The sequence below is a fragment of the Cavia porcellus genome, unplaced genomic scaffold (genome assembly GCF_034190915.1).
Source record: "Cavia porcellus strain 051 isolate PalLab524CR breed Dunkin Hartley unplaced genomic scaffold, mCavPor4.1 scaffold_24, whole genome shotgun sequence".
Classification (NCBI taxonomy): Eukaryota; Metazoa; Chordata; class Mammalia; order Rodentia; family Caviidae; genus Cavia; species Cavia porcellus.
Genome location: NW_026947507.1, coordinates 11951235 through 11966280, shown reverse-complemented (window position 1 = coordinate 11966280; position 15046 = coordinate 11951235). Strand labels below are relative to the sequence as shown.

Genomic DNA, 15046 nt, shown 5'->3' with positions numbered 1-15046 from the left:
GGATGTCTGTGACCAGGGCTGAGGCAACTTCTAAAACAAGAAGGACTAAACAATTTCCAGAAAATGAGAGGACATTTTTCAAGTTATGCCTGATCACTCCTTTTGGAACTAGGCAACACTTTATGTTTACAGAGGGTATAGATTTTAAAACTCAATGTCAGAGGCAGTATTTGGGCTGGAATAATACTGACAGACAAAGAGGATGGCAAACACAGAAGCAAGGCTAATTCTCAGAACACAACACCTGCTCTAGAAGGTTTTCATATCAAGTCAGAGAAGTTAGGATCGACATTTACTGTTTGAAAGGAAAATGAGATATTTGCAAAAGGTCTGACACTCATAAAGTAAAATGGGATTAAGGAGAACAAAGAACAGCATTACAGATCCTTGAGCTTTTTGTCTTTAAGTGATGTATCCTGTTACTTATAAGTGTAATTTGTGAGGTTTTAAAAAAACTTGGCAATGTTTTAGATGTCAAAATGTGAAATGCCTAACTTCCTAATCAGGCAAGACATTTTCCAAGTTGTTAAAAGAAGAGACATGGTGATTGAGTTCTCAAGAAGAACCTGAAACCACAAGGTTTCTTGGGTGACTAATAAAAGTGCATGATTCTATTTCCCTTATTTGTACAAAAGCTATTAACAAATTCATGACTGAGAGCTCTTTAGATGATTTAAACTAAGGCAAATCTAATCTCTTCTGTTCTGAAAAAGTGTCTTTGACTGTACTCATGTAATAAGCACAGATAATTCTGGAAAGCATCAAATTCCTAGAGGGTTTTCACCTACTGCAAGAAGACAGTATCTCAAATGTTGTCTTACAATTGAATCAGGAATGAGAATATGAAGATTGAACATAAAAATCAGACCACCCTGAACCACAGAAGATGGTCCACAGAGTCAAGTGTCTGCTGTACATTAACATGGCAAAATAATTTTTGGTAGATTGTGTGGTACTCAGTTTCCTTATGTTCAGTTCTCATCAAAGTTTATACAAAAAGAAATGTTGTATATGTTCTAATTTGTGAACAGCAAAAGATTTGTTTTACTTAAGGGCTAGAGAAATGTTTATTCTCAATGTGTATGTGACAATAGATTTTATTGGTTGTTCATGCATAGGTATCAACATGGCTTTGTGTCCACAATCTTTTAATTCTACCTGAAATTCTTCCAGTTCCCAGACACCTCACTGTTTTGTACACAGCTGAAAAGGTTTACTTCTCAATGTGCATGGGAGGATAGACTGGGTAATTTAACTTTTAAGTGGAGGTCTGCGAGGTTTGATTGTTCATCCATGGACACCAACATGACTTTGCCTTATAAATCTGCTTGAAGTCCTTTGATTATCAAGCATTCCCTTTTGAAGAAGACCATAGGCAAAATCCCCAATTTTGACCAAGAATTCTGTACAAATAATTTTATTTTTGCAGACCTGAAATGAAATATCAATGTTATCTATAAAACTAGAGGATATAAAATTGAGTTCGTTAATGTGAGAGAATTGCCCCAAAAGATTTTTTTCATGGAATAGTTTTGACTCAATAAATTGCTCAGAAATATTTGAGATTGATCTATTTGCAGTTTACATATTATTCAGAAGAAAGGGCATATAGTCTAAATGATAAGAAAACATTGTGGGATGTTAGGTCTTCTTAAGAGATATATTTTAAACATGAAAACAAAATATGGCATACATTAAGGGTATGCCTCAGATTTTAACTTGAATTGTGTATTTACTTGGAATTATGATCATCTTGATCTCATCTTGAGTGTACCATTCTTTCTGGACAAACTGCCCTGGCTAATTAATGTATGAATAAATTTCTTTTTCTCTTTGTGACCGCGGGAAGATTAGAGGTATTCATAGATGCTAAATGAAATGTGGTCAAATGACCAAGTAGTTTGTCTTTTATAGGAACGTACCTTATACTCTTTTCTGAATAATTTCTTTAAATTTGCAGCCTGTATGTGATGCCAACTCAAAGACTCCTCTGCCCTTTGTGGTACAGAAAAATATCACTATCGGTAGTGAGGCCATGCTTGTCCATGAACACTACAGGCCTTCCACTATCTTGGAACTAACCGTGCCTGAAGAGGTGCACGGTATTCAGGAGCCCAATCAACCATGGCATTTATACATGTATGCCAGAGTCAGAACACATTCAAAATCATTTCTAGGAACAAGGAGAAATTGTTACCACTAATACTAAAGAAATGAAAAACATGAGGTCATTTGTTTTTTGTTTGCTTTGTTTTATGAATCAAAGTCCCACTAAGTAGTTCAGGCTGACCTTGAACTTGCTAGGTAACCCAGGCTGTCAACAAGAAGGCTCTCGCAGGGTGAGGCCCCTAACCATTACACTCTAAAACTGTGAACCCAACAGTCTTTTCCTTATAACTTGTCCAGTCTACACATTACTAATGCAGCTAGACCATGGAGTCAGGCTCTGCCCATGTCTATGCATCTAAACACGTTCTGTCAATGCATGGCCAGCATGTTCTTCAATAGCTCTAGCAGTGTTAGGCCTGTCCCGTCTCCCACCAATAGCACCTATTCCTAATCTGGTAAATGGTATCATTTCTTTTCACCAACAGTTCAACTATTTTAGAGCAGACCTTCCCCTACGGTTACATCTTAACAAAATAACCTAGACTCTGCTGAACATATAAGGGGCATCATTGTGTTGCTTTAGATTGAAGCAAACCACATGGTTCATTATATTAATTGTATGGATTTGCCCATTTCTCAAATATCCCAACCTCAGTTTAGCAAGATGTTGAAATAGAAAAGAAATTCTGTTTCCCAGGTAGATTTTCTTTCTTCCTTAAGCAAGTCCTCCATTTGGCTGAGATTTTTTTTCCCACATTGCAGTGGGAGACAGACCTAAGGAAATAGCTGAATCAAGTACTCGCCTCTGAGCCAAGATATAGTCAAAGGTACTGAATCCAAAGGAAGATGACACTAAAAGCTTATGATGATTAATATTCTAAAAAATCTTTCCCATTACACTTGATTGCTTATAACCCAAAATGGTGGTAGAAGGAACCAAATGACTGTAAAGAGTCACATGATGAATCATGTGACATATTTGAGTGGTAGCAGCCATTTCTACATGGTTCATGAAGTCTCTCCTCTTCTTCCTTCCATTACACGGAGAAGCACAATTCCTATTTTAAGGGGGTACTTTTGCTCTTTTGGAAGAACTATCTTTTTTGAAATCATGCTTTTAACGTCCCCCATTTAAAATTTTTAAATCTTCAATTTCTATTTTTATATGCAGATATCACAAATCATTTGACATAGAAAAAATTATTTACATTAGTTTTACATATTTCATACCTAGAATTTAGGGAAAAATGTTCAATGCTCTAATAGGAATACAGAAATATCTTTTTTGTGTGTTTTATTTTTAAAATTTTAACCCTGAAATAAATCTTAGATCATGTACTTCGTTTTTGAGGTCAGATTTTTGAGGACAAGAGAAATGACACAGCAAGCATATAATAGTAAAAAGTCAACATTCAAAAGCAGGCGAGCTCTCTTGACTTAGAGAACAGGCATCTCCCCTTAAAGCATTTAAAAATATTTGCACTCAGTCCACTTTCGTAAAATATCACAGTATAGTGCTTAACTAAAGGCAGAAACAAATGACATAGGGTTTAGTGTAAGAACAAAAAATCAGAATTGTGAAGGAAGGGTAAACTATTTGATGAATAAAATTGGGACTGCTAATACAGGACCATATGTTTATTCCTCTAAAGCTAAAAAGGAGATAATGGCTGCTTGTGACAAGGATCTTTTCCCTGCCCAATTACTGCAGAAGCCTAAATGGAAGGGATTTACTCTAGATTACTGATCCCAGAGCAAAAGCTATTGCTATTTTTTCTGAAAACCTCAGAATTTTGAGAAGTATGCTTAAAGTGTTTTGATGGTGATGCTGTTTTATGAAATTACTACAGTTAAATAATCCTGCTTGTTGTTAATTGACTATTAAGAAACAGACGTGTTTTTATTCTGATTTGGTACACCTGTTTCCTGAACACCTGAAAAAACATTTATATAGCTTAGCAGTGCCAAAGTTTGTTGTATATTGCCAGTGTTATCATAAATGTGTGCTTATATGTGTCTAGGCCATGTAGTGTCAAAATCGTACTTGCTGGGTATAATTTGAATTTTAGGCAGGAGTGCAGTCAAAATTTGCCCCAATTTGGACTTTTAGTCTTAAATTTTAAATTTAAATTTCCTACAGTGTCAATCCAGACTGAAACTATATCTTAAATCACTTCATGTACAACTTAGTGCAAGTTGACTCATTTTAGACATTCCAAGGAAGGAAATAATTGGTCAATGAGAGAAAATACTGTCTTTGAAGAAATGCTGAATTTATTAAATTTTGAATCTTTTGATACTTTTGTTGAACAGCTGCTACTGGACAGATATCTTTTATTTCCACTTACAGTTACTTCTGATACCAGAAATGAAGTATTATTAGCTAACCCTAAGATACGACTGCTCTCTTAGAGTGCAAGAATGGGTTCACTAGATTTTAGCAAGCAATCTGGCAAAATTCTCTTCTATAATAAATGTGTTAGGTAGAATCACAGGTGAATGAAAAATCATGCATGAGCATTCCATTTTCTGGCATGGGTCTTTGATATTCTTATTTTAGGGAAAAATAAAATGGCATGCAACATGCTTGTTGATTCTACAGGAGGCACACACAGGAAAGAAGAGTAACAAGTAGAAATACAAATGTTACTGAACACATTAAACCTAGCTATGCTAAACAGGAAATCCTACTAGCTGGCTAAACCAAATTTCATGTTGCGACAGAAGAGAATGACTTCTTATGAATTTATATGAAATGAATCCAGGGACTCTGGTCGCTGTAGACTCGGTGTGATATAGCTGTTTAAAAATGGCATGACTAGGACAACACAAATGAAGAGAGTCTGCATAAATGAACACTGTGACCCTGCTTTGATGGGCGTAACAAGGCCCAGTTGCTTCACTTTATAAATACCTCTTGCATTTATTTATGTGCCAGTCTGTCAGGGATATGAGTCTAGCTGGGCTTTGGGCTGTCACTGAATGCTGAGGGGTCCCAGGCGAGACCGCAGGACAAGCTGGTGGCAGCATGATGGTGAGCATTAGAACAGATGAGCAGCAATAAGGACATCATTGGCTAGACTGAAATATTCCTCTCCTTTCAGAGATCCATCCCAGTGGATGGCTGCTCCCAGATAATCCACACTTGTACTCCCAGTTGACAAGGAAAGGCACAGAAAACATCTGCAACTTGATGCTTCAGTCTACCCTTAAAGGCACACCTTTATTTAAGAAATAGGACATCCAAATAAAGCACTGTTTCTCAGCGCTGAGTTTTTAAGTCTTGTCAACAACTCTCCTCAAAAAGAATATAAACAGGTTCACCCTAAAACCCAGTGGCTAACACCCCTCAATACTACAACAAATTAGGACTTGGTATCTAAGTCTCAGCAAAAAGCCAACCCCAAAGACCTTACTTTTAGTTCTCATCAGTTTATACGTTCTCAGCCTCTTTCAGACTTTATACCTAATATAGCCCTTCATTCCCCGCCACTATTTAGAGCTAAAACTTTCTCTCCACTCAATCCAACAATAATAGACAAGCCAAACAACATACAAATTTATACTTAAATTATACATTGGATAACACTGAACCTTACTGGAACAGAGTTTCTATCATTATATAACACTCCCACTTGACAGGTTGCCAAATCTAGAAGTGGTTGGAAAAGCAGATTGTTAGAAATAGCTTCACATACAAAGTTCAGTTTTCTTTGATCTGGCCATTATTAGCAATCTCTCCTCTTTTCTCTACAGAAACAATCTCAACTCTCATTTTGTACTTTTGTGGCTCTAGAGAAGCAGAAAAGACCTTCTCTTGAGTTCTCAACTTCAGGAGGACATGACCTCTTCGGGGACAACCCGGTTTCATCTCCAGGTTAGGTTTCCACTGAGGCACAGGGTCATGGATTATTTTACAGACTCAACTGAGCACGTTGGTCACAAGGGCTCTCCCTCAACAGTCAGAGATGTTTCTCCTGCAGGTGCACAGGTAGGGGCTGTATCTGCCCAATATCCTCATGACCAAATCTGATACTCTAACTTCACTATTGGTTTTTGTTTTTAAGTGATGGCACAAACCTTTCGTTGCTTATATTGGAGCACTTGGTAATAGAAACACAGAAACTGTGTGCTAACATGAACTGCAGTTTAATATGTTTGAAGAAAGCGATCACATTACCTTATAGTGAATTTCTAATATGAATTATTATTGGATGTTAACTTTTTGTGTTAGGGTTGGAGGGTAAGAATTATTATTATTTTTTTTTTTTACATTGAGAGGAAGCAAAAGATATAGATGATTCAAAAAGTGAACGACTGTCATATTTGGATTTTTTCATTTGTGTGTGTGTGTGTCGCACGTATGTTTTCGAGACAGGGTCTCACTATGGAGTTCAGACTGGCCTGGACTCACTGTACAGGCCAGGTTTGTCTCAAATTTACAGTGATTCTCCTGCCTCAGCCTCCCAAGTGCTGAGATTACAGACATGTGCCACAATGCCCACATGACTGCTTTTTTTTTTTTTTGTCTTTTTCCTTTTTATTGGTACCGGGGATCGAACTCATGACTGCCTGCTTGCAAGGCAGGCGCTTATGCAGCTGAGCTAAACCTCCAGCCCCTCAACTGCTTTTCTTTTAGGAATGGTTAGTTCTAAGTGCACACACAAGCAGCTAGCAGGAGTCAGAGTCAGGATCCAACAACTCAGAGAATTTTGAGGTACACGCTCTTAAGATTATATCACATTTTTTGTTGTCTCACTACTAAAGTTGTGAGAGTGTGCTGGGCAGACTACTTCATTTCTATGGGCCTGAGTTTTTATTTTATAAACAGGAAGACTTGTTTTTAAGTACTTTTATAGCCTGGAAGTATGCTAAATCTAGAGAGGGTATATTAGTCAAAAATATCTATTGATTTTTTTATGTGCCAGCCATCATGCTTAGTGCCATTTCTGTGCATAACAAACAGAATCCTGGTGGAAGGAAATATTTAATGACTCATTTACATGGTGAAATACGAAGGGAGACAATGTTAACGGTGCATCTTTCTCATAGTATCAGGATGTGCCTCCAGCAGCTGAAACCTGTCCTTGGAGCTGCCTCGTTTACTTCATTTCAGAGATAAGATGTAGAGATCATCTACCCTTAATATGTCTTTTCATATTACATTGAGTCTTTTCACTGAGATTCTCAACTTTACAATTTGATCATGCCTAAGATAATGTCCACTTTATAACTCAACACCCACAGAAAAATTTTAAAACTTCCATCTGTAAATTACCATCATCTTTTAAAAGTCTTTTTCCCTCATTATGAGTTTTGGTACAGACATTAGGTGTAACTAAAATTGCTGATCTTTCTGTATTCTGTTATAGTTTATAGTAGAAAAGAACTTCAGAACTGGTAAGTCACCCACACAGTTTACCATTCCAAATGTTACAATTTTTTTTTTTGCAGTAGCTCATGATTTAAAGAGTAAAGTCTATTGACTTTGAGGAAACAGAGCCACAGGAGCTAAGCACACTGTATTTCTAACCAATATTTTCATCACATTTTCTAGCAGGTTGGACCAATCTTATCATCACTTGCTGTATAGCAGCACGGGGAGTCCAATGACATTTCAGGTTATTTTTTATGTGGATAACTGCTGCTCCTCACTTTGGTTACAGGCAGAAAAAATTTGAATCATGACCCACAAAAATTTCAGTCACTCTGTTCCATCTTTAGAAAATTTGGAATTAGAATGTTTACTTCACACAGCTATAATTTAATATACTTAGATATTTTTAAGGCTGCTATGTGATAAATATATTATTTACATAAAAAAATGACTGGAAAAGACAGTCTGAATTAAGTACCATGAATTATGGAATGTTCGTGAAAAAAACATCTAATATTTTAAAATTACAGATTAACTCTAGGCCCAGACAATAATGTCCCAAAAATGGATTATAGGGTCTTAATGATCATGCAAAAATGACCTGTATGTACATCAGTTTACATGAAGTGAATGTTTTAAAAAGGTTTCTTTGTGTAATTATTTATGTCAGCATTTTGCTTCAACAATCTAGCTTTCAATATCATCGAAGACAACCTATACACTCACTGAACTATCTCAATTTCTAAAATGGTTGCATCTGTTACAATTAAAACATAATTCAGATTTATCCCTATTGTGTGTTGTGTTCATGATAGTCCCCTCTTTCCAAAATTCATTCTGTTTTTCTATCATCCTGTACCTTACAGAAGGGTATCACCTCTTCATTATTGTGTTCATTATGTACACATTTTAAGGGCCCATTTTATTCTGGGTATCGCTTAAGTCAGAACCTTTTTACCCTTGCTGTTGCCCTCTCCCTGAACTCTATGCTTTGTAAAGTGAAACACTAACCATTGTGCTCTGGGAAGAGAATTATGTTTCTGCCTTAGCCTCAATGTGCATTTGGGCAAGAGACATGGGTATGAGAGGACATGGTCCTCTTGATATTATACGGGACAAAAGCAGTTTAAGCATAGTGACACAGGGACTAATATTGTTGCTTTGTTTCATAACGACAATCAACACTATTTATGTGCCACTGGCACATAAATAGGTGGAAGGATGGCATATCGTAGTTGAAGAAAAACCACTTCTTACATTATACACAAATGCATAAACATAAACACACACATACACAGAGTTTGTATTCTCTGCCCAATAGTCTTACTTGCTACTAGATACACTTATTTTCTTGGTGGGATACCAACATTTAGATGGCAGTGTTAAGAACTCAAAGAAAAACAATGTCATTTTTGTTTAAATTTATTATTCGGTCCTGTCTTTTTCTTAGCCAAAGCATTTAGGAATATGTTAAACGAAATGCACTCTTTAAATATGTACTACATCTGTTCATTGCACGTAAGGTCTAGTTTAATATGTATGTATCCTATAGATACACACTAGTAGGGGATTTTCTCAGTTCTGTTCACTGCTCACTTTCAGCTCTTAATATTATTTAGAACATAATACTTAGAAAATTAAAATAAAGATGTCCTCCTTTATAGAAATGCAGAATAGCTGTCATTGCAAAGGAGATTATTGGGGTAAAGAGGCAAAGCAGCTTGGAGATTTCCTTCATTTGCACATTAAATTCCATGTTTTGGCTCTCACTATGCTGTGTGGGGCCTTTTTTCAGGTACTTTTTGGACACCATGGACGTGACATCATGCCTGGCCACGTACAGTGTTTTCCAGCCTATGCCACTCATGGGATCGCTGGATGACTGACAGCTGGTGGATGCTGAGGTTGGTTGAACTGACATTTTGGCATTTGGAAGGATGACTTTGTTTGAAGTGTTTTAAATGCTAAAACATAGTATTTAAGAAATTAAACTGGGCATGGTCATACTCGCCTGTAATCCCAGCATTCTGGGAGGCACAGACATGAAGATCATAAATTGGAGCCCAACATGGACATTAGCAATTTAGCAAGATTCCATCTCAAAATAAAGCATTTAGAGAGGGTCTTTGAATTTGAGGGTCTGATGTTTTTCAATTCTTTATATGTTCTGGATATAAATCCTTTGAGGGTTTTCTTTTCACTTTGTTGGTGATTTTTTTTGAAGTGCAAAAACTTTTTAGTAATATGATATCCCAGTTGTTGATTCTTTGAAGTATTTCCTGTGTGGTTTGCATTTTATTCATGAGTTCTCTGCCTATCCCTATGTCTCCAAGGTTTCTACCTACCTTGTCCTCCAGTAGATTTAGTGTTTCTGTTTTAATATTTAGGTCCTTGATCCATTTTGACTTTAATTTAGTGTATGGTTGATAGGCATGGGTCTATTTTCAGTCTTCGGCATGTGGACAGCCAATTCTTTCAACACCATTTATTAAAGAGGCTATCTCTTTTTCCAGTGAGAATGTTTAGCCTCTTTGTCAAATATAAGGTGGCTGAATGTCATTGTAGTAGTGTTTGCATCTTCTAGTCAGTTCCATTGATCCTCAGGTCAATTTCTTTGCCAGTAGCATGCTGATTTTATTACTGTGGCTTTGTAGTATAATTTCAAGTCAGGAGTTGAGATGCCTTCTGTCTTGCCTTTGTTGCCCAGAATTGCCTTTGCTATTCTAGGTTTCTTCTGTTTCCAAATAAATTTTAGGAATATTTTCTCTAGATCTGTGAGGTATGTTGATGGTATTTTGATTGGGAAAGGTAGACCTTGAGAAGAACTTGGATCTAGCCAGGTGACCCCCAGCACCATAACATTCCTTTCCTCACGTGAGCAACCACATTCTAGGATCCACGTGAATGATTCTTTTCCTTTCTTTTTGATAGTTTCACTGGATCTATAGCTTCTGAAAGCATAGTTACATTAGTTGTTTTAATCTTCATCATGATGTCATTATGCTGCACATAGTCATATTGCTAAGGTTCATTTATATTTTTGGCCATTTCTGTGGTGCATTCATTTTACTTCCTGCTATTACACTTTGTTTTATGCATATTATATATTTTACATATCTGCCTTCCTGTGTAGGGGAATTTGGGTTCTGGATTTTTGCCGTTTTCAATACTGTTCCCATGAATCTTTATATACATGTTCCTTATTTCTTTAACTTATTAATTATCAGAGAAATGATACAAACAGCCTTTATCTTAAAAGTGTCCTTTCTATGTACTGGAATTGTTCTATGATTATGTACGCATATATTACTTCACTTTAGCCTCACAATGAACAAACGAGATAAATACTGTTGTCATTTTATCTCATTGTGAATAAAAACTAAAACATAGGAAGTTGTTGGTGTTCAACAGTAATAAAGTAGCTGAATCAAGCTCGAGAACCAGGCAATGTGGCTTCAGAGTTATGAAAAAATTATTCTACAAGGTACTTATTGGAGCTAAGAACCTGAAGCATTTCAACAGTCTGAAATGTATAACTTGGTCATTTAACAAAATTTGACTATAAGAGCCTCATAATTTGGGATGATCAGGGTATAGTATGCAATATTTAAAGTACTCATGGATATCACAACAATGTGAGAAACAAATTTTATATCAACTTCCTGTTTGTTTTTGTCAGAGACATGTTTCTCTGCAAATTATCTCAGTGACACTACCACAGTGTGTAATGCTGAAGGCATCATTGCATATTTGCCTGACCCAGTGGTGAGGTTCTCTGAATTTCACACAGACACCCTAAGGAGTATATGATTCTTGAACATAAGCTGTTCTAGATCCATAGAGTCCCCTTTGTGAGCCTAGGTTTCTTAGTCCAGTATTAAGGCACAAGCTGCTTTTTGGGTGGCCTTTGCAAAATCAGATGAGTTTTAGGCACATGTGACATGGTCTTTCTTCTGCAGAGAAGGAGAAGCTTCTGGATAATGAGCAAAGACCCTCAAAATCAGTAAAATAGCAACTGCAAAAGTGTGTGGAACTGTGGCAAGCACATTAAGCGTGACGTTCCTTACATTTGCATATATTATTCCACAATAACCCAAAGTTAAAATAAACAGGTCAAAGTACAGTGTCATGGACACATGCATTGTCATGGATACATGTAAACTCTAAAGATAGGAAGCATATATGCTTTTATTTGCTTCACAAGGGCTGAAGTCATTATGAGAACCACCTTGTGTGGCTCCGTTAAATTTTGTTCATTCTAATTCCGAATACTTCATCTCAAAGGGAAGAATGAGCCATCAGATGAGTGAGTCATATTTTGGTTATAATCACAGGAACACTTAAAAATGAAATCATTTCATTCAGCTGAACAAATCTTATAAAAAGTAAATTACTTCATATGCATAGGACTAGTTAGCTATTTTGAGTTTTCCTGGGATTATCTCATAGATTCTTTCCACTTACTGTTTTTCCTGCTCTCATTTTTTTTCCTTCCCTTCCTGGTATTTTAATAAAAAGGGAAAGGTGGGAAGAAATATGTGGCTTTAATGACCTTCCAGGCAAAGGGAAAAAAGTCCCACAAAATTTTATTGTATTAATAGTAAGCATCTTTCCAAGGTGCAAACAAAATAGTTTAAAGACATCTTAATCTTAGTTTTATCTTTGCTTTTGTAGTGTGCTGTTAGTCTGAATTAAGATATTATTTCTGAATCTCCAGTCTTTGTCTGTATTTACATCTATCTCTATGTGTGCATGAATGTGTGTATCTCTCTTTTCTTTTTCTCCATACAGATTTTCAATATATAGCAATATTAAAATATAATCCAGATATGGATTTTATATAAACTTAAATCCATTTTCTTTTACTAAAAGTTTCAGTTCAGCCCCTGTGAAACGGAAAGCTTTTAAATTTTTTGTTTTTAGTGAAAGGAAACTAAACTTACAATAAAGTATCTGAAGTTTTGCTGAAATAAAATGGTAGGCTTAGAAGAAAGACAGATCTTTCGTATTAGGGTACAGATCATTATAGTGACTTTTCCTCTAATTTGCCAAGTGTTTGCAATGTATTTTGTTGCTTTTCATTTGTACTATTGTTACTTTTAAAATTCAGTGAAAATAGCATATAAATAAATTATAACACATGCACACACATACCTTCCTATCTCTATGCTTAAAAGAATATATCCTGTGATAATACAGAAAACTGATATAGTCTTCATTAAACATAAATCTTTCTACTTCCTTTAGACCATTTGATCATCTCAACGTCCTATTTCTTTTCAAAGTTGAGTTCAGTCTCCTTATACGTCCTGCCACTTGCTGGGTCACCTAAACTAACATCATTGTAAGATTACTATGTGCACCACTCACTCAACAATGAAGCATAAACTGTCACAGCATTTCTGATGTTACTGTCCTTTCCTTTGACTTGGTGTATACATACACTTTCCTGCTACAGTACAAGTCCCTCAAGAGGAGAGACAGTCAAGTAAAACTTTTAGCCTTAGTTCCCTCATTGCTAAAATTCCCAATCCTAATTAGGATTAATGCTAAAATGAAGGAGCTAGACCTCTACGTTCTGTAATTCCAACATCGGTAACTCCTTTTCTCAACATTGAAGACCACTAGTATATTTGAGCTTTGCTTTTACTTAACATTCCCCATCTCAGAGATCCTGAAACTGAAATATAAGATGCAGGTTGCTCTTTCATCTTGAGGGTTGCTGGCTGTGGGTATTTTGTTGATACATAAAATAACAGCATGATAGTGGCTAAAGGCACAAAGTATTCACACGAATACCAAGCTTAGAGTGTTCAAACTTATTACTTATATGACTCAGACCTTAGACAAGGGGGAATTGTCCTCTAGTCAATTGTGTCTGCTTCTCAAGTTTTATATTAGGTTTAGATTTATCCCAGATTTTTAGAATGGATTGTGTTTTTGCCCTAGATTTACCACTGAAGTTCTTCTCTGCCCTATAATGCCTACATGTGATTTATGGTCATTAGACTCTACCATTGAGGTGAATTTTGTTTTTGGTTTTGTTTTCCGCGTGAATTCCACAGATTCTCTCATCAAGTGGAAGCCCCTGCCTTAGCAGGTAGAGAACTTGAGTCATGCAGCAGTGGTGTTACTGATGGCTAACAGCCCATCTGCTGCCCATGCTGCATGGGGGAGAGTGAGCACACCTCCAGCGAAGGTCAGGGAGGCCGGGCTCCCTGGTGAGCACTAGTGTGTCTTCCTAGGTGCAAAACTGAGCCAAAGCTCTTAGTAAATTACAAATGAATACACCCCAAGCATAGCAAGAATCCTACTGATGAGATATTTGGAATCATTTTGGAAGCAATGCAATTGTCTTCTGCAAGTAAACAACATAGTGACAGTGTAACATATCTGAGCAATGCTTTAATACAGATATTTAGTTTCTCAAGTTCTCAGTAAGAGAAATTTGCCAAAATTTATAGACGTGCTTGTTTCTGTTAAAATGGGACTTAGCTCTACAGCACCACTCAAGTGAATTCTGAGTCAAAGTGCTTACAAACATTGCAGAGCAGGGCAGGTATTTGGGGGTTTGACTACCTTCTTTTCAGGTTTTCACTTCTCATCATCATTTTTGCAGTGTTTTCATCGCATTGCAGTATGCTTTATGTTCCTCCCAATAAACATTCTCAGTGGATGTTGGGGTTAGGGAATCATACTCAGGCAATCACAGATTGAGAAGTGAATATGCTTGGAAAAAGGCTATTTTAACCAAAATTACAGCTATTTCAAGATTCTTAAATTTACTTCCAAAACCCTGAGCTGCTCTCTGCATGCCTGACTTGGCAGGTGAAGTACTTATTTCCATACCCACTTCCACTTTGATGTCCAGTGAACACATCCCGAGGGCCTCTCGGTCCACACCACGTGACTCTCTCTGTAAAAAGCATGCTCACTCTCCAGCCCCAATAAACAGAAGTCACATTTCACTCATACTTGCTCCTACCACCCACATTTATGAGCACATCTTTGCCTTCAGCCTATGTTCAAACCTCAAACGTGCCTCATTACCTTCTGTGACTACCTTGTACTTCTTGTACATCGTAACTATTTCAGTGACCTTGCAAAGTATTCAGAGTGAAGCTCTTTACAGTTGAGAGAGATCACGGAGTCTCTATTTGAAGCCTTCTGTTAGCCTCCATCTCTCATCCTTGCCATGGTCTGCAGGGGCCCTTTTGTCCTGGATACTCACTGTCTGCAGGCTCAGGGTTACGGCTCTCTCTCCTTTGCCCTCTCCGCCCCAGTCCCCTGCTCCACTTCATTGGATGTGCAATGCAACCCTTTCCCAGGGTCTTTGCTTCTGCCTGGAGCACGTACTCTGGCTACATTCTTAGCCCTGTCCTTAATGCTCCAGCTCAACTCTCAAATGTTATCTTGTGAGAGAGCTCTTCCCTCTCCACTTCATATAAAATACCTTTATTCTTTAGAATCTTTTTCTGCAGAAGACTGTTGCCACATCTCCTCTTTTATCATTGTTTATTATCTTTTTCCCACCACAAGAGCAGGAATTTCCATCAAGAG

General features: G+C 36.9%; 1 protein-coding gene and 1 long non-coding RNA gene across 25 annotated transcripts in view; one reads left to right on the top strand and one right to left on the bottom strand.

The window, feature by feature from the left end:
- The window catches only part of Sorbs2 (sorbin and SH3 domain containing 2), a 198896-nt gene that overhangs the window by 91361 nt on the left and 92489 nt on the right, over positions 1-15046 (bottom strand). The gene's annotated exons all lie outside the window — the stretch shown is intronic.
- LOC111756604 (uncharacterized) overlaps positions 1-15046 on the top strand; it is a 61289-nt gene that overhangs the window by 44821 nt on the left and 1422 nt on the right. For both annotated transcript variants that reach the window (XR_002791028.2, XR_002791029.2), the window contains exon 2: positions 9282-9390. This is a non-coding gene — a long non-coding RNA (uncharacterized LOC111756604). The remainder of the gene's footprint in view (positions 1-9281; positions 9391-15046) is intronic.